At 41.2% G+C, this 25,253-nt stretch overlaps 1 protein-coding gene and 1 pseudogene across 1 annotated transcript in view; both read right to left on the bottom strand.

Moving 5' to 3' along the window:
* The window catches only part of ITPR2 (inositol 1,4,5-trisphosphate receptor type 2), a gene marked incomplete in the record, with an annotated part of 493,922 nt that overhangs the window by 30,630 nt on the left and 438,039 nt on the right, over positions 1-25,253 (bottom strand).
* LOC102494274 (acyl-protein thioesterase 1 pseudogene) lies at positions 22,957-23,647 on the bottom strand (annotated as a pseudogene).

Here is a 25,253-nt window from a genome sequence, read left to right as displayed (position 1 = left end):
TAACTTTTTCATGAGTAGGAATGTCTTTATTGGGAATCACTTAACAACAACCTCATCTCAGCCCTATCTTCAACAAAGAATTCATTCGTCTGTTCTTGTTTGGGATAACTCGAAAACAATCTACCATGTTCTTCTCCACTATTGTTTTATTTCAGGATATGAAACCTAAAGAGAATGCACATTTTTAAGAGAATATCCCACCTGCCGCTGTAAGCTCCCATTTCCATCCATCACAGGAGGGAAGCACCCACTTGATTTGGGAAGGCCTGCTTTGCTTGAAGGCTCCCTTCTGAGAAACAGCAATAAGAGCAACCTTTTGTGCAGGTACTTCTAGAAAGGATGCCTACATTGGTTGTTCCAATAATCACAAGGAAAGAAAAGTCATTCTGCCCTTTTTACTAATTTTGGAAGAATATATTTTCTGGTCCTACAAAGCCTTATTAATGACTTCTGTTCCACCTGAACAAAACAGCTCATCAGACAATTACTTGGTCCTACAGAAAATTACCCCCAAATGCCGTTTGAACTAGTATTGATTGGAAATAATGACAGTTAACTGGAAGCTTTGAAGATTATTCAAAACCTTCACTTCTTCCCAAACTCTCAAAATAAAATGCGATTTTTGATCTACTGAATTCTGTAGAGTGACTGTAGTGGTTTCTATGATATATAAATTGGATACACCCAATTTACACCATAAAAATATACTTTCATCTCTGAAGACCCTTTGAGGGGATGGTGTACAATATGATATTGAAAACTGTTGTTGGAAATATTGAAAGATTTCATGATGTAAAAAAATACATTGATGCCATTTAAATGGAACAAAATGGTTCCTTACTTTTCCTTATACATTTTAGCCATCTTCTCGACAAACGTGTTCAATAAATGCTGCATGAAACAAGCAATTTGCAGGTTGCTCCGCCAAAGCAATTTGCCAACTTGATTGATTTCTTTCTCTATAGCTCACCTGGTTTCTACCTAGTCTGTGTTTTCTCCTTTATTAAAGATGTTATAATCTTAGCTTCTATCACATTCACGTCCACCTAACTCTTGAAAAGGAAAGATGCAAAGATGAAGATTTCATGAAGAAGGTTTGCATCCTGAAAAATCTGACAAAAACTCAAATTGTGGACAGAGAATGTAAATGAAACAATGAAATTATGTGAAGAGAAGAAATCTGGTGACAGAGCCAAACTGAGACACAAACTTGGAAAAAATAAGAATGAGCAGTAGGAATAAATTATTCATTCCGGGAAGACTTACCGTGTTATTATGATTTCAACAGATCAAATAATTTGCATGTTGCCAGATAGAGAAATTGTACTCATGTGTGTTAGCCCATGTTTCTGTCACTGTTCATATCGAACTGTCCCTTTGACAGTGCCCTATCTTTCATCAATGATATAAATGAAATTTTATTCTTTCGTAGGTAGCACTTTTTTGGCTGACATGAGTTGCTGACCTGAGTCTCACTCCTGCTTCAACTCCATTTTCTTTGCCATTTTCTGCTACAGAATAGAATTAGAAACTTAATTGTAACCAGACTGGTTATGTCCTGCAAAGCAAATTTAGTTTACGTTGTAGGACTATTTGGTGGCCGTTTGAATGGGCAAAACCTTATAATAAGGAAGAGTCTTGCTGCTTTTCTTCAAGGTTGATTTATGATTCCCCTAATCAACCTCTGGCTTCCAAATCTGTCCAGACTTGTGGTTTTGATCACAAAGTCATGGAATACCAGAGCTTGAAGGGTTATTTGATAGATGTGGTTCAACACTCTGTTTTTCATAAAAGAAAGCATGAGGAGGTTAAGTAACTTGACCAAGGCCCCTTATATGTCGAAATTTGTAATCTAGAATTCCATGTTCAAGAGGTCAATTGTATAGACATTGGATCTTCTGATCAGAGGGTCCACTTGAAACTGTGTAGACAGTTTAACTGTGTTAAGGGTTTTGGGAAACAGTAAGTTCCTCATTATAAGAGGGTATTGAACACAGTTTTCAGTGTTAAGGTAAATGATATGATGGTTCTTTTCTTTAATAAACAAGACAAAGGGAGCATAGAGAGGTTAAGCAGATCCCCTAAGGTCATACAGCTAGGAAGTAGCCAAACTGGGATGTGAACTCAGTCTACTAGTTGTGCTTTTGATTACTGTCCATTTTTGCTCTAGCTATCATCTGCCGTTATTAAGAAGCTAAACTAAGTCACTGACGATATATCATTATTTATTTCTTATTTATTCATTCAGCACATATTTACTAAGCACCTACTATGTTTCATCCACTGAGCTAAGTCCGGGTGATATAATAATGAAACAAAGTTGTCCTAATGAAGATTACTTTCAAATAAGGGAGCCAAACAATAAAACTATAAATGACAATATAATGTCAGATTGTGCTAAGTGTCTTAGGAACATGAAAAAGAGGAAGATAAAGAATGATCTAGATGGGAGAAGGGGCTCTTTTGACAAGGTGACCAGAGAAAGGCTCTTTGAGCTGGTGACATTTAATAAGAGACAAGCAGGATATGAAAGAACAAGCAAGGTGCTGCAGGCTGAGAGAAGAATAAACGCAAAGGCCTTCAGGTAGAAAGAAGCTTGGCATATCATGGGACAGAAAGGTCAGGTGGCAGGAGCCTGTGAATGGAAGGAGGGGGCCAGGGGACAGCCAGTGATATCTCATGAGCCTGGACAAGAATTTTGGATTTTATTCTACATAGAGTAAGAAGCCAATGGAAGGTCTGGAGCAGGAAGTGGTGTATTCTGATTTACATTTCCCAAACGGTTACATTTTTCTAACTGAGGAAAGATCAATAGAGGGGCAAGTATGGAAGCAAAAAGACCAGTTCAGTGGCACCTGCAGCAGTCTGGGTGAGAACTGGAAGTTACTAGGAGTAAGTTTTCTGCAGAAGTTTTAAGAAGTAGTAGATTAATACTTATTTTACTGGACAGTGTCCACAAGACATTTTCATGGAGTGTATGTTGAGTGTAAGAGAGGAGAAAATGAGAAGAGTGCTAATTTCCACTTAAGGTTTAAAGCTTCTTTCCAATTAAATGCTTAAATAGGAAGGCAAAATGCATGGTACTGAAAAAGGGGAGTACAGCTGACATGTAATAAAGCAGCTGACTGGTCTTCACTCTTGATTCTTGCAAGGGAAATTCTAAAACCCTTGGAATTTCCCCAGTGACTGGAGTGTCTCTGTTATTCAGGAGGCTCTTGGATCACTTCTGAGTTCAGGTTAAGAGATGAACAGACTCAGGATAGGGGCTAGTCACTGGAAACACCAATGATGAGAATAGAGGGCTTCGGCTTTAAGTCAGCCCAGCTCTGGGAGGGGTAGGGGGATGGAGATGGCACTTAACTATGTAGAAAATGATTAGGTCAATAGTGCCTATATAATAGACCCCAATAAAAACTTTGGACAACAACACTCAGTGGAGCTTCCTGGCTGGTAAACACATCACTGTGCCAGGAGGGTGAAGTGCCTGATTTTACAGAGGCGGTCACAGAAGGCCTGTGTTGGAAACTCACCCAGACCTTGCTCCATGTGAACCTTCATTTGTTTTTTCCTTGATCTGTATCTTTTAAAAGAAAGTGTAATTGAAGTGTAATGTTTCTATGAGTTCTCTCATTTTAGCAAATTATCAAACCTGTAGGGGTCATGGGAACCTCTGGATTTGCAGCCACTTGGTCTGAAGTGCTCTCTCTGCAGGCGCCCAGTGTATAGCTGGCATATGAAGTACTGGCATCTTGTTGGAGGCCCTACCTTCTAACTTTGGGGTCTGTGCTAACTCTGGGTATGAGCGTAAGAACTGTATTGCCACAAGCCAGCTGGTGTCAGCATAGCATCCAGATTACTGTCACTGCCCAAGACAGAATGGACATAGGGGAAATCTTTATCCAAAGCCTGGTTCCAATGGGAACGGAGTGTTTTTGTCCCACAACAAGTCTTTCCTAATTAGTAAGCAAATCCATGTAGATACTATGTGTTAAAAATTGATTTACCATGCTAAAATCTGTTATATTTTCTTCTGAGTTATTTTCTCCCATGTGGAATTTTCATTCAAGTATAAATAGCTCCAATAACAGTTTCAAGTAAGTTGATGTTTGTTATTACCAACTGGCCAATATGAGTCTTATGTGTGATTTCTAAAACTCTCATCTTCAATTTTGTTCCGTCTTCTCTACTGAACCCATTTTTTGCTTTTATTTTAAAGTTTATTTATTTGTTTATTCCATATGTGAGAGGCAGAGACAGCATACCCAACAGGGTTTTTTAAAAAAATAGAATTATTTATTTAATTGCATTTATTATTACTATTCTTGTTTTTTGATTTACCAGAGAGAGAGAGAGAGGGAAAGTGAGGAAGCAAGCCACTGGGTCTAGGACTTGAACCATGACTGGCCATGTGGGAGTTCAGCACTTTAACCACTATGCTACCTGCAGGCCTCTCCAACAGGGTTCTGACATTGCAATCCACCCCTAGCTTCTCCCAGTCTTGGATCAGGACCATGCCAATATTCAGGGAGGTCTCCAGATGTGAACCCAGAACCTTCTCACATTGATCAATTTTGCATAGGACTGCATTTTACTGCTGTACCACCATTCAGCCTCTGGACCTCCATTTTGTTTTCCCAGGGACCAGGGAATCATACATAGAATGAGCTGGTGGCCAGGAGTGGCCAAAAGCACTGTTTTCCTAAATGATAGTTCAATCAATTAAAGTATTCAAGTCACCCAAAAGAAAAATTTTAGTCTTTTCCTTTCTCCTAAATGCATTGTCATTAAACGATTTTTTTTTTTTGAGAGGTTTTTGCTATTGAGCGCGTGTGCTCACCAGAAAGACAGGGAGAGACAGAGATACAGAAAGTGAGAAATCACTCTCCGGGGGAATGGTCACGCTGCAATTCCTTCTCTTCCATTCTCCTCTCAGGATCTTGGGCACACGCACCCCGCGTGAATTTAAGCCACTGGGTCTGGGACTCAAACCACCGTCGACTATGTGGGAGTCCAGCAACATAGCCATTACGCCATCTGCTGGTTCCTTTTTTTGTGTGTGGGGGAGGTGAGCAAACAATTTTTAAAATCTATCCTTCACCTATTATCAGGGAGTCAGAAAAGTGGCATTGGAAGGACCTCCAAGAGAAAGTCATTCATTTATTTAACAGATATTTTTTGAGACCCATTTAGTTCCAGAAATAGCTCTAGGTACTGAGGACAGTCAAGATTCCAGTTCCCAGAGAAACAGAGATAGTAAGAAAATAGTTAAATTCCTAGGCAAATTATTGGGTCATTGGAAAAGTCATAACACACTTTTCTATATTTTTCTATCCAAAAATATGTCATAGCTTTTCCAATGACCTAATATTTCAGATAGTGGTAAGGGCTTTGGGTAAAATATAATGAAGTCTCTTATAGAGGGCCTGTGGTTTTCTGTAGATTATTGGCCATGAAAGGAGGTCTTCTTGTTCATTTTATTTGTATTAACTGAAAAATACATGCATGTAGGTAATTTAAGAGAACAGATGCTTATTCAGCCCAGTTTGGAAGGCCAAGCCCAGTGGTCACACCATATCACAGCATGGCAGAAGGCAGGAGTGTGAGCAGAGCACAGCATATTCTGTAGCCATCTGGGTCTCTGCCTGCCTCATTTCCTCTGCTTATAACCCACCAGGACTCAGTTATGGGGACCCTCCCTAATCACCTGACCTTAATTTCTTTCCAAAAGCCCCACATTTTGACACTATAACTGGATCATGTTTTCATTCTCTTAATCCTATTACAATGACGCAACACATGAATTTTTGGGAAACATATTCAATCTACAGCAGGAGACTTTTTACTTTCTGAAGATAGTATTCCAGGTGACAGGAACAGGAAGAATGATGGTCAGTGGAATTGATGATCTCATAAAGAAGGTCGGGGAGGCTTGCCATGGTGAGACAGGTACAGTAGTGGAGGTCCCAGAATCAAGCCCTCCTGGCTTATGGGTGGTAGAACTACGATGACAGTTGATTCCTGCTCGTGGTCAAAGCATTCCACCACACCCACCCTTCTTTTCTATTTCCACCATATTTTCCTCACTGGTTCTCCTTCCTCTAAGTCTCTTGCCCCTTCACTTAATCTTACTATGGATTACGTGATACTTAATAAAAATCCCATTTCAGGGGTCAGTCAGGTTGCTTGGTGGTTAAGGCAGCTGGATCCCACATGGCTGACTGTGCAGTTTGAGTTCTCGACCCTGTGGCTTGAAAAACACCACAGTTACGTGAATGTGCATGCCAAAATCCTGAGAGGAGAAAGAAGGGAATGTGGTATGGTCATACCCCTCAGAGGGGTGCTTTCTCACTTTCTCACTTTGTCTTCTTCTCTGTCTCTCTCTGGCAAGTGCGTGCACCTTATGGTAGTTCAAAAAAATTGTTTTTCATTAAAAAGTCATATAATTCCTCTTTATAAAAATCATTACTCTCTGTTTGTTTGGAGTATAAATTCCTTATCCGGAGGTATTAATTCCTGCTACCATTTGCCCCTGAACAAATCCAAGTGGGCAGTCTATCTACTCTCTGAGTATCAACTACTCAAAACTACTTAGTTGTTTTTTTCTTCCCAGTCTAGAGAATAGCTCATCTGCAGCTCATCACATTGCTTCCTGGTGTTATTATATAACCTTCATGATCATATTACATATATGTGTGTGTGTGTGTATATATATATATGTTTTAGAGAGAGAGAGATTTGCTACAGGGCATGTACATTCTTCACTGGAAAGACAGAGAGAGACAGAGAGACAGAAAGTGAGAAACCGCCCCCCAGTGGGGATGGCTATGCTGCAATCTCTTCTCCGTTCTCCTCTCGGGATTTTGGGCACGTACACAGTTGTGCCTTGCTGGTCCTATATAATATATTATTTCTCTCATGAAATCCAAGATTCCTGGAGTCAGGACACTTATTCCACATTTATCTGTGCAGCAGTATCTAACCCATTGCTATAGACATGGGCTGTATGGCATTAATAAAAGTAGTCGAATAAATAATAATTTCTTGAGCTTTGAAATACTGTTCTGACCCTCTCCCCCCCCATATATATACATATATACACACACACAAACACACACATATAGTGACATAGATTATGTGTCAGATAACACAAAAAATAACTTGCTTAATTTTCATGAAACTGTATTTTACAGATTAAAACACCTGTCTAAGGCTCCCAGTGTCCTTCAGTCAAGGTCCAAACCGTTTACACCCCTCCATGACTCCCTCTCTCACACACAGCACCCACCCACAAACGCCCTTTCAATAGTCCAGACCTCTATCTCATTCTTGGTTCTTGGCACAAGGGAGTTATATGTTAGAAAAGAAAGTGAGGCAATCATGATACTTTGAAGTAAGGATAAATCTGACCACCCAAATAAAATGAGTTATTATATATCCATTGGCAACACGTCTCTGTCTCCTAAAATGGCATTTTTACGTTGGATTTAGTGCTTCCAAATGGTTCTAGCCCCTCAGCTTGGCAAATAGGAATCTCCCCAGGCTCTGCAGCACAGAGGCAGCCTCAAATATCAGAAACTGCCCGACTCAGGGTCCCCAGAATCGCAATTTAGTTCTCTCTCAGAGATTTTAACTCCAGGTCTTAGAGGAAAATTCATGCTGTCCCTAATCAGTGTTGTCCTGTTTTTTTAAAAGGTTGCAACGTTGAGCTGTAATTGTGTGGGCTGTGGAGCATCTGGGTTTAACAGGCAGACCCCAGGGTGTGGTGGCGCCTGCCCTATGGTGGAAACAGCAGAGCCCAGTCAGGGGAAGCTGATCCGCACACGACCTCCTGGTGACTAAAATGGAAACAGACACATTTCCATCACTTCAAAACTACTGCCACAATGCTTCCAGTTTGTAATAAAAACAAAACACCCATTAAAAAACCCACAATGAGATGTAAAGAAATATTTTAAATATCGGAGTGATGAGAATTTTAAATCCAAGACAAGAAGACTCTGGAAATCACTCAGATTCTCATTATGAATGAGGAATCCATGTTCTTGAAAGTCGGGTCTCTTAAAATCACAAGTATCCATAGTAGAACCCGTACCAAGGGCCTTAATGTTACAACTTGGCTTCAAGACAGCCAGAAGAGACTCTGGATAAGTACCTCTCTGAAACGTTGCAGGAACCTTTGCAAATAAACCACCTCTGACTTTGGCCACTTCTGAATTTCAGATTTGGAGGAAATGGTTTTTCTTTCTTTCTTTCTTTAAATGTCATTTGCATTTGAAATGCTCATCAATAATCTCAAGGAATAACATAAACACTTTGAAACCTTTCGTCAGAGTTAATAATTACTGTCAAATACCCATGCAAAAGGAAACAGCCAGGGTATCACTTCTGAAGCAAAAATGCATGCTTTATACTGGAACTTTTTCAAATATGGGGGGAAAGGCAATTACATGACTAAAAAATGTAATTTTTAGTCTCCTTCAAGTTCTTCACTTGAAGGAAACTAAAAAGTATTCTTTGAAAAATGAAATAAACATCCTTTGTTGTTCTCGTCATGTAGCCTAGAAGGCGGCAAAGCCTGCCCCCTCAGCCTCCAGGGTGAAGATGTAAGTGAGCTAAATGACAGTTGTTTTTTGTTTGTTTATCTATCTATCTGACCAGAGAGGGACAGTGTAAGAGAGACAGAAAGCAAGTGAGAGAGAGAGAAAATGAGAAAGCAAGTTATCAGGTCCAGGACTCAAACCGCAGTCGACCATGTGGGAGTCCAGCACCCTTAACCACCATGCCACCTGCCGGTCCCAACAGCTGTTCTTACAGAAGCTGTGCTGTGGCTCTGTATTCAGTCTGACCCCTCCCCTTCACAGAATCTGTCCTCATGCCTTCTGGGACACCAGATGTTAACACACTACACCTCTTTGCAGTAAGACCTGTTCTAAAATCACTTGTAAGGCTCAAATATATTCAATGGTTCTAGCAATTCAAATATTTAAGTGAGCCCTTGACTTCTGGCTTAACAAAGGAACAATGTTAAATGGATTCGAGTTTGGGTTAGGCCACGGTATTGGAAGCCTCCTCTGTCCATGTGGTAACAGTGTTAAGAACGGTGGTGCCTTGTTTAGGATCTGCCTCTTGCTCTCAGCAGGGAACTCTGTGACAGGCCACACCTGTCTTGGTCTCCTCTATCCCCTCCCTCTCCAGGGCTAGCAGAATGCCCAGGCCATCACAGACAGTTTACTGAACAAACCGAAGTTGACCAATACCAATCTATAAAAGGAACACTATGCAGGCAATGTTTGAACATTAAATGGCTTCAGGATGCTGTGACTCTGTAGAGTAGTATTTAGATTGACCCTTTAAAAAAAAATTAATTGAATATTTAAAGCAGAAGTGGAATGAGCAAACATTCGGTGAGCAATTGCAACCACAGGCCAGACATCGTGTTAGGCACTAGGATGTAAATGATTTTGCTTAATCCATACAGAAATCCGAGGAAAGAGGAGTATTATCTCCATTTACAGAGCAGGGAACAGACTCAGAGCTGAAGTGTAACTCACCTCAGATGTTATTATGTCAAAACACCTTGATCTCTAAATCCCATAAAAGTAGCAGACTCCACTAACGTGATAGTAAGTGACTCATCTCTGAAATGTAAGTGCTGAATCACTTTTGCAAAATTCTGCAAATATTTTTTTAGGAATTCCCTTACATAATATTGGTCCAACATCCTATGGCAATCAGCCTGTCTGATAACTCTCACCTCACACAAGAGCAGTATTTCAGCTTACTTGCCATCTTCACTAATTATTCGGAATTCGGCCTGGGCCATGCCAGTCTATGAGAAACCATTAGACAGAAGTGTGGCTTTACGGGATACGGTTCTCCTTCCCACAACTTGCATTTGATGGCATCTGTTACTCTCTGGAAGAAAGCCAGAGTTTCTGAGTAAAATGTATCACTCCTAACAATGTGGACATTTTTATTCCAGAAAGCCAACTGAGAATTGAACACGATCTTACGGTAATGACTAGAATGGGGAAACAAGAATTTTCTTCGGCCCAGCAGGAAGAAATCTTTTTATTAAGGTTATAAGAATCAGAGACATGAATGTCCCTTTATAAGTTTAAAACAAATGCCTCCGGATGGGTCACCATTTCAAAAAGCCTTCTATATATTGAACAAATCCAAGTCCTTTTGCTCTAAACATTTGGGTTTATGGCATAATGTCAAACTAAAACTTATTAATCAACGTTAGGTCACAAGACAGCCACAAACTGACACAACCATTTCTAGGTTCCCTGGCTAATGAAAAGTTCAAATCCTTTTTCAGAGCTTTCCTATGAAAACTGTTTTTCTCTTCTACAGTTGTACTTTTTGATGCGTAGGATCGAATGGTAGACTCGCTATTACAACCGTGATCATTATCGTGATTAAATAACAGTTACAGGTCTGTGCCTTTTAGGTCTAAAAGCATGCTTTCTCTGGTTTATTCACCCTAGATGGTATAGGATCTCTTGATACCTTTTCAACTCTATGATTTCAGCTGTCAAGTGTACCCAGTCGCTTATAAGTTCATATGATCATCTAATAAATCTCTACTGATACTGAAACACATACTACTCTCTGTTCTTGGGATACCCTAATGAATATACTAAAATCTTATTCTTATGGTGGTTTATCTTTTCCAGGGGATTGTCCATTTTAGATTTTCATCTGAATCCCTGACCCATGGGTTCAGTTTCTTACTGGCATCTCCTTAGTATCAACTCTCATGACTGCTTCTGGGTAATGAAAACTTTCCACCACCTGCCAGAGGGCCCCCTTGAGTCCATTTCTTACACTATCATGGAACGTGCTTTCTTTCTTTCTTTCTTTCTTCTTCTTCTTTTTTTTTTTTAGCATTATCTGTTCAACTTTATTTATTATTATTTTAAATTTGACCAGAGAGAGACAGAGACAGAGACAGAGAGAGAGAGGGAAAGTGAGGAAGCAAGCCACAGGGTCCAGGACTTGAACCATGGTTGGTCATATGGGAGTTCAGTGCCTTGTCACCTGCCAGCCCCTGGAATGTACTTTCTAAATTGCAAACCTAAGCCCATCTCTTTGGTTTAATATTGCTAAAAGACTTCCCTTAAAGTAAGCATTTCTAAGCACCAGGCCCTTGGTGATCTGGCTCCTGGTTACCACTTTCACCCTTGCCTTTCCAGATCCTCTTTTTTTTTTTTTTTTTGGAGAGGTTTTTGCTATAGGGCCTGTGCGCTCGCCAGAAAGACAGAGAGAGGCAGAGAGACAGAAAGCGAGAAATCACCCCCCAGCGGGGATAGCCACACCACAATCCCTTCTCTTCCATTCTCCTCTTGAAATCTTGGGCACATCTGCACACGCACCCAGCATGAGTTTAAGCCACCCAGTCCAAGACTCGAACTGTGGTCGACAACATGGTAGTCTAGCAATGTAGCCATTACTCCAACTGCTGGTCCCCAGATCCTCATTCTTTTTCAGACACCCTTCCACTCCTTCCACCTGCTCCATCCTCACTGAGGGCCAGCCTCAAGCAGCAGGTCGGCATGACCTCTAAGGAGTCTCCCTTCTTCTCAGGCCTCTACTCCACAGTGGGCTCCACACGGCACTGTGCCGTCACCACTCATTTCCTTAATTTGTTTCCTTTATCTGACCAAACTCTCGCAGGAGAAGCTGGAGTATCTGCCACAACTTTTAATCCCATGGCCTACTCCAGTGCCTGGAACACGGTGAACACTCAGTAGATGCTTGTTGAATGGACATATTATTTAAAAACAAAATTATTTTTGGTCTGCATTCCCTAAGTATTCTAGATCATACCTCCACTATTACTCCTGAGAGAGTAGGGTTTTAACTCCCAAAAGTATCAAAGAAACAGGAAGAACTTTCCTCCTTTTGGGTGTTGCTTTTGGGTGTTGGTTGGTGTTGGGGTTTTTCCTTCCTTTTTCTCCAATACTTGATTTACATATATTTAACCTTAGTCACATTTTTACCCGATCCTTCACTAGGAGAAGGCTTAGCGGAAGGTAAAATCATAGACATTAGCCCCAGAATCATCTCTGTTTGGGCCCAGGTTCAAGCACTTATTTATGGAGCACCATGCACGAGTAACATATTTCTCTGAGCCTTAATTTGCATACAAGGAGTACAATTAAATAAGATTACATGCAAAGTTGCTAGCACGTATCATATACCTCACTATTTTCCTGTCTTTCTCTCACACTTTTCATTTGGAATATATACTTGGCCTGGTATATATTCCTTCTACCAAAATCCTTCTTGTTTTTAAGGCCCAGTTCTTCTTGGAATCTCTGTGAAACTGTCCCTAGTGCCCTCAGCCAGAAGTAACTTTCTATCCCGTGTACTTCCATGACTCTCTGTCTATTTTATTTTGTTCATGGGGGTGGGGGGGTAGAAGGGAAGAGTAAACTAAAGAAGGAAAGCTGGAAGAAAAATAGGCATAACATTTGGGACACAGAAATAATTTACCTGCTGATGATAATATGTATAGAATTCTCAACTGGACTGGTCTGAGAAGTATTTCATGTTAGGTAGACTCTCTTTACAAGCCAAATGACGTATAGTGATTGAATGTTTTAAAAAATAATAAGAAGAATAAAAAAATCTGAAAAAATGAAAAGCTATTTGCTGCTGATGATGTGGATAGTAAAGTCTTTGTCTTGACTGATATGCACGGTAAGGAACAAGAACGTTATACACTATAAAGATATATGTGATTCAGGGCTGGCGGTTGGCTTGGTGGTTAAGGGTGTTGGACACTCACATGGCCGACTGCAGTTCGAGTCCCAGACCTGGTGGCTTTCTCTCTCTCTCTTTCACTGGTCAAATTGAAATAAATAAATGAATGAATGAATAAAGTTAAATAAAATAATTTTAAAAAAGATGTATGTGATTCAATGTAATATAAAAAATATAAAATAAATTTAAAAACAACAACAAAAAAACCCAAATCCATGCCAAGTACCTACTATGTTTTGGGTATTAATTTAGGCATAGGGCAGAGAACAAAACTGAGCTGTAAATACCTAATGAAGTGCATGTTGTAATGGCGAAGAATAGACACACTGATGAGTATAAAAAGAGCGTAAGGCTGGATTGATATAAATGCTGAGGGAAACAAAGGATGGCAGAACAGAAAAGAACTGGAAGTGGGTATCAGGGAAGGCAGAGGCATGCAAATGGCCAGGGAACAATGGTGGCAAACAGAAGGCACACACGTGCCTGGTCTGCCCAGGAAAAAGTGCAGCATTTTTGAAAAAAAGACAAAGGCCAGTGTGGCTAACCCTAGTTGGTAGAGGAAAAAGAGATGAAACGAGATTGACAGCGTGGGCTGGGGCCACACTGTACTAGGGTTGTCTGAAAGACTTTATTCTAAGCACCAGGAAGGCTTTTAAGCAGGGGTGCAATGGTGTAAATTGTTTTAGGACTTCTCTGTTCTCTCGCCAGAGTTCTGGCTTGCATGATAGTTTCTGATGACGTAGGTGTCCTTGCCCATGTTGTGGTTCTGTGAGGGTGGTGGGAATGTTTTATTCTCATTCCTATCAGCTGCCCAGTAAACACTAGTCAAATTAAATGGAAATATTCGGCAGCCTCTTCCTTTCTTGCCTGCAAACGTAGTAGCTGTAATTGTAGTACTTCTAATCTTTGAAGAAAGCCCGTAGTTGCCAAGCAAATCTGAGGAAGACCCCCCCCCCCTTTTTTTTTTAGCCTATTTGAATTCCTCTCAGGCCTTCCTGCCATTGTAGGGCCATTATCCGATGTCCAGCTCCTAGCCAGGTCTGCTCCAGGCCCTGTGGGCTGAAGCCTGATGTGCACCGCTCACAGGCTTGGCACAGCCAGCCTTGCCTGTTCTCAAATGCACCATGGCGTCTAACTTTAACACTGGACAGGACTGAATGCTAATAGAGATTTATCGGCCATGTGTGTGTGCTTGGCCCATTATGGACACAGCACCCCTTTGTGCAAGCTGTGCCACTTTGGGCAAATTACCCATTGTCTCTGAGCCTTGGTTTCCATATGTGTGATGTAGAATGGGGACCATGACAACTGGATCTACCTTCCAGGGCTGTTACGAGGCTTTGAAAGAGAATGTGCATGCCAAGCACTTAGCACAGTACCTGGTACACAGTCAGCACTCATCCAGGGTCGGGTGTATCAGTGGTAGTGCTGCCAGGGTGCATGGTGTTACTGAACTCTCCTAGCAACCATGCAAGGAAAATGCTATACCTAGGGCCCACGTTCAACTGCTATGTGCTCATTGGCTGTACTAATTGTTAAAATATTACAGAATTTCCTGGTCATCAAATTGGCCAGGATCCCAAAGCGTCTAAATACTCTCCACTCCCAAAACCCTTGTCTGCCCTACCCTTTCACGGGATCCCTGCCACACCTCCTCCCCAAGATCCGGTAACTGAAGGGTTAATGTCTGGTCCAGCAGTAGGCCTCTAGGCCTACCTAACTGGCAGATTATACATATTTTACCAGTGGGTAAATTGAGGTGCTGTTATTACACAACAGTCTAGTAAATGGAAATCCTAAGGAATCACACCTTGGATTCCAACACCCAAGTGTATTCCGTTATACTGATCTTTCAACACTGGTTAAAGAAAAGCTGACAAAAGCCACATCTAGCTTCTTGCACTCTGAGAATTGTTGCCTAGACACCTGCAGATCCAGTTTTGGATCAACTCAGGAAATAACCCAAGATATCTCCAAGTTAGTGCCTGCCTGCCCTGGAATGGAGTCTTGGGGTGAAGAATGCAAACAGCCACACTATCGAGCGCTTGCTAAGTCTGTCTCTATTTCAGAAACTAAAAGCAAATCAGAAAGATGTTCATATGTGTTCGAGTTCATGGATCTTACACACAAATACTAAATTGGAAATAAGAATAATGCAGAGGATAGATCCTACAATGACAATAAAATCCAGAGTTGGGAAGAGAAATGGCATCTCCTTGCAGGTATACAATTACTTAACTGTGCATGTGAGCTGCAAAGACCCCCCTTGGCTTTTCTTGAAATGTGAGCAATTAAAAAAGTGTCTTTTTAAGTTCTGAAGCCATTAAAACAGTTTTTAGTTACAAAGTGAGCTGTTACATAATTGGCCTAATTAGATCCAATTACACAATTAATACAAATGACAAGTAACAGAAACAGAACATATAATTTCATAATTATGACACATGACAACAATGCAGAATTGAGTGGGCAGATGATGCGTAAGCTGGAGAGCGGTATGCAAGCTTAGACGGCACTGTTTCTTATGAGCCCAAACTTTTCCCCACCCCCCAATAGACTCTGCTCCAAAATATGATTTAACGAAGCAGAACTGATTTTTTCAGTTCCAGACTCAGAAAACAGCATCTAGGAAACTGTTTGCTCTTTTTCTTCCTTGTGTAACTAAAGTAGTTGATAACTAGATTTCATTTTTAATGGATTATTGCAAAGAAGACTGCATTCTTTAGGGTGAGTTGTACTGAAAACCCACCAATGCACAAACTCCCCCCTGCGAGGAGAGCCGCTTAGGGCACTCCTGAGGATCTGTGTGTGGGAGGGACGGGCTGGAGAAACGGGGAAGATGACAGAATACCTCCTCTCTCCAATCAGCCACCCGGTTTTTAATATTGTCTTCATTATACTTGGTTCAGGTGACATAACCCTTCCTGCTATATCTTTATCTTCTGATTTTAAAAGCAGGGAAAGATAGCATTGACTAATGAGAAATTCATGTTCCAATTTCTCACAGCTATTCTGGTGTATCCTTCTGTAAATTATGTCTGACTACCAGAGGACGAAGAAGCAGCCCTTCATTTTTTAATTCACTTATTATTTTATTTATTCACTCAATAAATGTGGTTTCCTAAGGGAACAGACTATTTCTTATATATCCCTATACATCAAACCCTTAGCACAGCTGTTAGCATACACTCGATGTTTATTGAGTCACTTTTAGCATATATTAAAGGTATTAACCTGCTCAGGTATTGTACAGAACAGAGAGCTACTCTGTATCTGGCTATAGTTTCAAGAAACTTCAATTGTGTGTGTGTGTGTGTGTGTGTGTGTGTGTGCATGGGTGTGCACTAAGACAGACAATTATTTTGTTAACAAAACTATGAGTTAGATCATCTTAGCAGACACTGCCACAATGCCAGGGAGTGTTAGGTCAAGAGACAAGTAAGCAGAAGAGCTTACAAGTGTGATGCAGGAAGAGGAAGAGCCCATGGCCTTGGCAGGGAGGGGGCTCCAGGGTCTCAGGGGCAACCCAGTGCTCCCAAAACACTTGGTAGGCAGCCGGTCTACAAACAAGCATGGAACCTGCTCTTAGACCATGTCTGCTTTGGCTCCTGCTGTTTGTCAAACAAAGTAGTAAATTTGTTCAAAAGCTCCTGATGTATCTCAGCAAATGGACACTGAAAATCTGAAAATGTCCCCCCCCCTCCGCCAATGTTAGCGAGATATCTAAAAGCCTCGGGCATTTTTTCTAATGATCTCTATTTTGTTTGTTCCTCCTCAGTCATCATCCTCTGGGTAATGGCAGAAGCAGAGGGGCTTAGTGGTGATCAGAGGCCATTACCAGCATGGACTGGGGGATTTGTACTTTTATACCCTTTCCTCTGGTTTACTGGATTCCTTTTCATTATGTTTACTTTCCTGTACGGTCCTTTTCCCTTCTCATTTTCTGTTCCCAATAAATGCTAGCTCAAAATATCAATTCTCTTATCAGAAACAAGGGTTTGCTTGCTAGAAGAAAATACATTCCCTGAATACCTTGATCTACTCGCATCTCCCCTAACCATATCCCAGAAGAGGCTTTGTGTTAATTCAGATAGGCAGACAGTGGCAGGGTTAAGGAAGTTTGAAGTTTTGATTAATATTTCAGACCCTTGATCCTGTCCCTGGATGGATGCAGACACACAAACCCATTTCCTGAGAGTCTAACCTCTAGAAGCAACGTAGTACTTCGTTTACAATGCACATTGGAGACGACATTCATGTAAATATTCCTTGTGGACATGGTACTAAACTATAACTATAAAGTTGAAACGTTGGAGGTGAAAAAATACACAGAAGGAGAAATATCCCTAAAACCTGCTAGATTTTTGTTTCTCCTATTTCACCAAAAGAGAGGAGGCATTTTCTCAGGATCCCAAGGTACGAATTAGGTTTACTTGAACAGTGCGGCAGAAGTCAGATGCGTTGTTTTTGAATATGAGGAATGGCCTCATTTTCTTTTGCATAAATCCTTGAGGGTAAAAGCTACATCAATTATGAAGAATTTTAAACCTCTCCCAAAGCCCCATTGATAAGCAAGTGTATAAATCAACTTGATAAATGTATCTGCTTTTAAGGACAAAATAGAAGTGGCAGGAACATGTCTAGAAGGTTTCCTACCCAACTGTTTAGTTATCTCTGGAACAGAGATGGGGGTGGGGGGGACAGTCTTTGAAATGAGCTGTGAACGTGTTTCAACTTTCTATGTGCTCTGAAATGGGATCTCTCTGGGAGGATCAGGATTACAAGGGCAGTAATCTCCACAAGGCTTAGAGTAACAGGTTTTCTCAATTGGGTTTGTCAGCTACACAATTTTAGAAGTTTTCCAAAAAAGGCTCTTGTAGTAAATGAACACTCTTCCATGAGAAAAACTTTTTGTTTCCATCAAATCTAAACTAGTATCACTTGCAGCCAGCAGGTAGTATGGTGGCTAAAGTGTTGGGCTCCCACATGGCTGACTACAGTTTGAGTCCTGGACCTGGTGGCTTGCTTTCTCCTTCTCCCTGTCTGTCTTTCTCTAGTCTAATTGAAAAATAATAACTAACAAAATGAAATAAACAAGTCTTTTAAAATATTTTTAAAAATAAACTTGGATTACTCTTCCTTCTGACCGTTAAAATTCAGGCATAGCAGCTGATCTTCTGGATGTGCACTGTTTGGATAAGAATGAGATGTTCTGCACTGGAATAAGCTTGTGGGCGTTATTCTTCCTGCTATGGTTCTGGAGAGAGTTCTGGCAAGAAGGGCAGAGGCGCGTAAGCACCGGGCCTCTCTTGAGTTTGTGTTCTGTATGGCTCCCATACACTTAAGTATACAATGAATAAATCTATAGGCCTTTTTCTCTTCCTAAAAAAACATATTCAAGTGCAAGTGCCTGGTGAAATGCTGCTTTTAGTCCTGGACCTGGTGGCTTGCTTTCTCCTTCTCCCTGTCTGTCTTTCTCTAGTCTAATTGAAAAATAATAACTAACAAAATGAAATAAACAAGTCTTTTAAAATATTTTTAAAAATAAACTTGGATTACTCTTCCTTCTGACCGTTAAAATTCAGGCATAGCAGCTGATCTTCTGGATGTGCACTGTTTGGATAAGAATGAGATGTTCTGCACTGGAATAAGCTTGTGGGCGTTATTCTTCCTGCTATGGTTCTGGAGAGAGTTCTGGCAAGAAGGGCAGAGGCGCGTAAGCACCGGGCCTCTCTTGAGTTTGTGTTCTGTATGGCTCCCATACACTTAAGTATACAATGAATAAATCTATAGGCCTTTTTCTCTTCCTAAAAAAACATATTCAAGTGCAAGTGCCTGGTGAAATGCTGCTTTTCATCTTAAGGCTGAAAGTTGGTCCACATTTTCACACATCTTACGGTAAAAAGCCACCTGGTCATTTCTGTATTACCAAATCCAAGGGTTTTGACCCGCCTCTTCTTCACGGCCTTTCTGCAGTAACTGATGCTGCTGAACTCTGGCAGGGAGACACTCAACTCAAGTCTTCCTTTCTACTTATTTTGCTTATCTTTCTTCTTTTTCCAAAAGAGCGATTCCCCAGGTTCTGTCATGAGCTTTTTCTTCTCTCTTTACACTTTCTCTCCCTCCTACCATCCTCTAATCTGCTGATTCCAACGGTCATTCTACGAGGACAGTCCAGTGGAAACCGTCCTTTACTGCCTCTGTTGGTTCTCCAAACCCTTCATACGCAGGGCCTCAGTGAGCTGGTGAACTCCTATGGGAGATGCAGCAGTTTCTCCATTTCAGATGTGGAGGCAGGGAAGTTCCACGACTCACCCATCATATCCAAGACCACCCCCCACCCGCGCCCCCGGCAGGCAAGAGATAGAGCCAAGGTTTCGTCTTGCTGGCTCCAAGGCAAGCTGTTGGTACTACACTCCACCTCCTGACCCATGACCTTTGGCCTCCAACTCCAAATAACAAGCCTCTTCTCTGACCAGCTTCTCCTTCTAACCAAACACTTGCTGAAACATACAAACCATCTGTTCCCAACAACCAGGCTCCCAGTGTCAGGTGTCCTTGGCTCATCTTGCTCCCTTTTCTCTCCTGTTCTTCCCATGTCCCCGACCTCTACTGTCCTCCATTGCCAATTCTATCTCTGACTTCATCTCTCCCGTCTCTGAAGTAGTCTACACATAACCAGCTTCCACACTATTCCTTAACTATCCATCAGTGGCTCCACACTGGTAACAACGTAACAGCACCTGCCTACATTGGCTACTCAAAGTCAACTACACTTCCTGTCAGTCTCTCAGAGCTTTTTCTTTTTTTGTTGCCTTTTTGGAGAGATTTTTGCTACAGGGCTTGTACACTTGCTAGAGAGACACAGAGAGAAAGAGACAGAAAGTGAGAAATCACTCCCCAGGGGAATGGCCACACCACAATCCTTTCTCCTCCATTTTTCTCTAGAGATGTTGGGCACACACTGCACCCATGCCCCGCATGAGTTTTAAGCTGCCAGGTTTGGGACTCGAACTACAGTCAACCATTACACCATTACTGGTACCCCTTCAGAGCTTTCTCATAAGCGAACTATGGGCCAGTGAGGCTGGACAACTAATGACCACCCGACAGTCTGGGTGTCCCACCTGCATGCCTTGGTTCAGGTACTCCCTCTACCAGGAGCTCATTCTTACCCAGTAGATGCTCCCCATCTGCATAAATCCACCTCTGCTTCCCAGCTATATGCCACTCTTCATCCTTAACAGCTTTTACAGATTTTCATTTGTACCTCTGTTGGAGAAGTTGGCATGTTCTACTTCTGGTTTGTCATTCCTCCCACTCTGTTACTAAGCTTTGGCAAAGTCTTTGGCAGAGGAGGGATATAATAGACGCTTCTGTGTGTTCCTCCTCCCAAACCTTTTAGTCTAAGGGACATCAGGAGCTCAATAAATATACATAGATTAAATGTGCTCAAACTTAAATAAAATGTAGCAGTGTAAGGTCACATTTCAAACAATTTTTATTACTATTTTTTTCTCACTAACTTTTGTTTTAATGTGTCTCAAAATTTTGTGATAGAATTTTGGTTGTTTCCATTAAAAAGTACTGATTGAAAAAACTATAGTAAAAAAAAAAATAAAATCGTCCACAAAAAATTTTCCTTTCCTTCTAAAGGTTTTATGCTACATTGTTATCATTAACCAGTCTTCTACTATCAAACTTACCTGACTAATTGAGATAAGCAGCTCATTTTAAACATAAGGTTTTACACGCTTTTTATTTTCTCCCTACAATCAAAACAAGAAGTTTCCTATAAATGAGTTCAAGGATGTGTAATTAAGAATCCATAGTCTTGGGAACCAGTAGATGGCATGGTGGTTAAGGTGCTGGACACTCCCATGGCTGATCCCAGTTCAAGCCCCAGTCCTGGTGGTTTACTTTCTCACTTTCTCTCTCTCTCTCTGTCTCTCCCTGGTCAAATTAAAAATGAATGAATACATACATAAAATTAAAATAATTTATAAAAAATAATAATCCATAGTCGTAAGGTAATTACCTTCCCCCTGATTTAGAAGGGAGAGAGGGCAGAATGACAGAAGTGGAGAAAGGAACGAGTTAGGTTCTGTCCACTGTTAAAAAACACAGAGAAAACAACTTAGAGTAGAGTGCAAGTCAATAATAAAAAGCGTGAAAGAGGCTGAACTATCACAATTCAGTTTACATGCAGCTCTTCTGTGATAGAAATGCTGGTAGGAGGTCGACTATTACTATATGAACTGGTACTTACTAATATTACCCCCTGACAATGCGCTTCGGTTACTCCTTGCTATAGTCTATGGCTTCCTAAGTCCTTCCCCAGGGGACAAAGCCACTGGCCTCAGCTCTCCTGTGCTCAGGCATGGGTTCTTAGGACCAGGCAGCAGAGAGGCTGGGAGTCTTCTAAGGCCTCTTTCTCAAATAACGAACACAACTGAAGGATGATTTTTGGTAAAAGAAAATCTACTATATAGATAAGTGTATTATAAAAACACAAGACTTTCTATCAGATGCAATGATATTTACTAAATGTGTACCTGGATATACTAAGTTTGACTGACTTCTACTTAGGCTGCTTAGTTTCAACTTTCTAAGGTGCAGAATCATGTGCAACCACACTCTGTGTGCTGACCTTTTTTTCTTTAACTGCTACAGGGTATGTATGCTCACAAGGTGGTGGTGGGCAGAGAGAGTAAGAAAGCACCCTTTCCAGTGGGCTGTGTTCACACTGCAATCCTTTTTTCTTCATTTCCCCATCCCATTAGGATTTGGGGCGTGCACACACACAGGCCTGGTATGTTCTCCAAGTCACCAGGGCTGGGACTCAAACCATGGTAGGGCATGTGAAATGTGGTTCCCAGTGCACTTCATATAACAACTGTGCTATGCACTGGCTCGTGTGCTGATCTTAACGAGGACTTATAAGCAACTAGATGTGGCAGGATCTGTGCAAGTCTACCTGAAACATTGGTAAATCCGCCCAAAGTATGTCCTGATAGAAGACTAGTGCTTATTACCCTTTTGGGATTGAACATAATACACTTCCCAAGCACTATGTAATTTTTTTAAACTCTTAGTTTTTGATTTTTTAAAAAAATCAGAACTAAGTTTTATTTCCTATTTAAAGAAACCGTGAAAACATTTACATCTCACGTTACAGCACATTTCAACGGAATAGTTCTTGCTATAAGATCTCGTCGACTTGTACAACTGAAACAGAGCATGTGCTTCAAGATGAAGCAAAATGACTTAGCAAATGATTGTTACAATTGCTAAAAATTACCAAAGTTACAATTACTAGAAGTGAGTAGTACAGAAGTTTTAAGTCGTGCCTGATTTCTCTATAAGATACAGGGGAATTTAAGATCCCGTACGTCTGTGATTCAGAATGTCCCAATATAGCGTGCACTGACAGTGGATGTCTATGGCAGACAGGCAATATTTGGTCTGCTATAAAGAAAACAGAGAACTTTTTTTTTCGTCTTCAGAGGAGGAAAGACTATTAAATGGAAGATACCAGGGAAAAGAAAAGACTGATCCTCAAATAAAAGGGCCATTACCTGAAGAGAGCAAGATATTCTTTATTGATACTTAAAAGCATTATCCCTATTCTCAGAATAATGTAATATCACCTTGTTCCTATTGTGTATTATAGCCATTATGTATATATGGGTGTGTATACACACACACACACACACACACACACACACATACAGATACTGCATGGTGACCAAGCAATTTTGGAATAAATCCACATATGCCAATTTTGGAATAAATCACAGTGTGCATGAACTGCTTATATCTTAACTGCTCACGTACACCTGGACAAATTTTCCATTAAGCATACTAGTAATTTTCAAATGATGTAATAAAAAACCTGATTACAGTATTTTATTATTTTGTTAAATTACATTTGAGAAAAGGAAGCTAGTAGCAGCTTCACTTATTTTAATACTAGGATAGTCTGGATCAATATTATTCAAATACATGTATACTTAAAATATAAATTTCCCATGAGACATTATTTGGTCTGTGCCACTGGCGTGTATTTGCAAAACACTTTAACACACTGCAACATCAGAATTTTCAAATTGAGCATGGGAAAAGATTTATATTCTACTACAATGATGTTGATGTACTTCTACACAAGGCCTTTTAGTGACGTCAGTCGATTGGAGGTAGAAGTTTATCAATAACTTGCTTGACATCCATAATTTCCTGCTGACATGAGCTGTGCATCATGCCCTCGTAGGTTTTAAAGGTTACATTGGTGGGATTTACCAATGTTTTCAGTTTTTCAATCGTAAGAGAACCAAACATTAAGGGAACTAAAGGGTCACAATCCCCATGGCACTGGAGAATAGAAATCTCTCTATTAACGCCACTGATAGGACCCTGTGGAAAAGAGGCCCGAAGGGGAAGCCAGCAACTGAGCACAGTGAAGCCTGCCAGCTTCTGCTGCGCGGTGAGCGCCGTGTAGAGACAGAGCTCCGCCCTGAGAAAATCCTCCCAAAATAATTCTGTTAGAAGGACTCCCATTCTTCACTTCTTGATCTATCAAAGCTTTTACATGTTCTGCTGCCTGTTTAATTCCAGGCTCATCCTCCTGTGCAGCTGGGGAAAGCCCAATAATGTCAAACCAAGAAGGCATAGCCATGTTCATATTTAATGTAACAGGCATTACAGGTGCATGAGGGCAGATATATCTGATATGTCAACTTTTGATACCTGCAAAGGCTTCTGCCCATCCGTGCCCCATATCGCCCAGTCCATGCAGGAAAGTCACCGTGGCAGTGGCCTTCCTGGCGGCGGGCACAACGGTGGGCAGCGGAGTAGACGTGTTATTGCTGCACATAACACCGGCTAGGCGGGCAGCCCATCGGAAACCAAAGGGAGCAGGAGCTGGCCACGGCCCAAAGGTGTGCGAGCGACGAGTCCCCAGTTTTTGATATTTAAGGCATCTCTTAAGGTATGAATCTTTTGTTCATATCTGCCAATGGGGACAGTCCAGATTTGGGAAATTGGGAAACTGGCAGTGACAGAAGGTGACAACTGAGATGGTGCTATGCACTGCACAATCCCTTCTAGAGATCATCTGTATACCAGAGACTTAGACTTAGGTTGCACAACCAAAAGTCTACCGGGAGCCAATGATTTAACCAGTGAAGACGTTCTTCAAGACAAGATCGATAAGCCTTGGGGCCAGCAGATGGCATAGTGGTTGCAGGACTCCCACATGGCCAGCCATGGTTTAAGCCCAGACCCAGAGGCTTGAAACTCATGCCAGGTGCATATGCACGTGTGTCCAAAATCCCAAGAGGAGAATGAAGGAGAAGAGATTGCAGCATGGCCATCTACCCTGGGGGGGGGGGGAGTGATTTCTCACTTTCTCTCTCTCTGTCTCTGGTGAGCGCACATGCTCTATGGCCAAAAAAAATTAAAAATAAATAAATTATATATATATCAAAAAAAATTACTGACAAGCTTATTTCACATTTTTTCAAAAAGTGATTGCTAGAACCTTTATTTTGAGAGGAGGGTGTGGTAGAGAAGGTGAAAGCAAATGAATCACAATACAGTCACAGAGGAAAACCCTCTGCTCACTCACCACAATCATCTGAGCCACGTAACTTTCAGGTCCAGTGTATTCTGTTGGATCTTTGACTTTCACCAGGACTATGAAGTATAGATAATGCCACATGTTGTGTTCTGACTTAATGTGCTCTTCAAAGGAAACCGTTTTATTATCAAACTTGTCCCTTTCAAGTCCTGCAGAACAGAGGAGACACGATGTGTGTAATTGTTCATTTAATCAATACTACTTCTTTGCATAAAAGTGAAACTTATGAGAAATTCTTTCTGCGAGAGTGTGCAAATTAAAAATGTCATGATTAAGAACAACATACTACCCAAGACTTCCTGGACAAAGGACATGGTTTACAGATTTCTTCCCGGCTGGCATTTATTTTATTCCCTCATGGATTCTTGGATATATACAGTCCTATTACAGATGTAAAATTTGCAGGTTATTTTAAATATCGCCATATCAAAATCGCCAAACTAAACTGAACCACAAGCCGAAGAAAAGGAGGTAAAAAATGACTGTGCAAGAAAAGACATGCCTTCTAATCAGGAAGGAAAAAAAATCATTTTATCCAGGAAGGTGCTTTAAAGGAGGGAGGGCAACTGTGAGAGTCACATTTTGCAAACCACCTACAATGAGCGAAGGGCCTGAGAATACAGATAGCCATGTGCATTCTGAGGGCAAAAAGGACTCTCTTGTTCCTCTGGCCCCCCCCTTTCTTTTTTTTTTTGAGAGATTTTCACTGTAGGGCACGTGCGCTCACCAGACAGAGAGAGACATAGAGACAGAAAGCGAGAAATCACCCCCCAGGGTGGATGGTCACGCCGCAATCCCTTCTCCTCCATTCTCCTCTCGGGATATTGGGCACGCACGCACA

This window comes from Tupaia chinensis, unplaced genomic scaffold (assembly GCF_000334495.1).
Source record: "Tupaia chinensis unplaced genomic scaffold, TupChi_1.0 Scaffold000028_1, whole genome shotgun sequence".
NCBI classification, from domain to species: Eukaryota; Metazoa; Chordata; class Mammalia; order Scandentia; family Tupaiidae; genus Tupaia; species Tupaia belangeri.
This window is presented reverse-complemented; position numbering and strand designations above follow the sequence as displayed.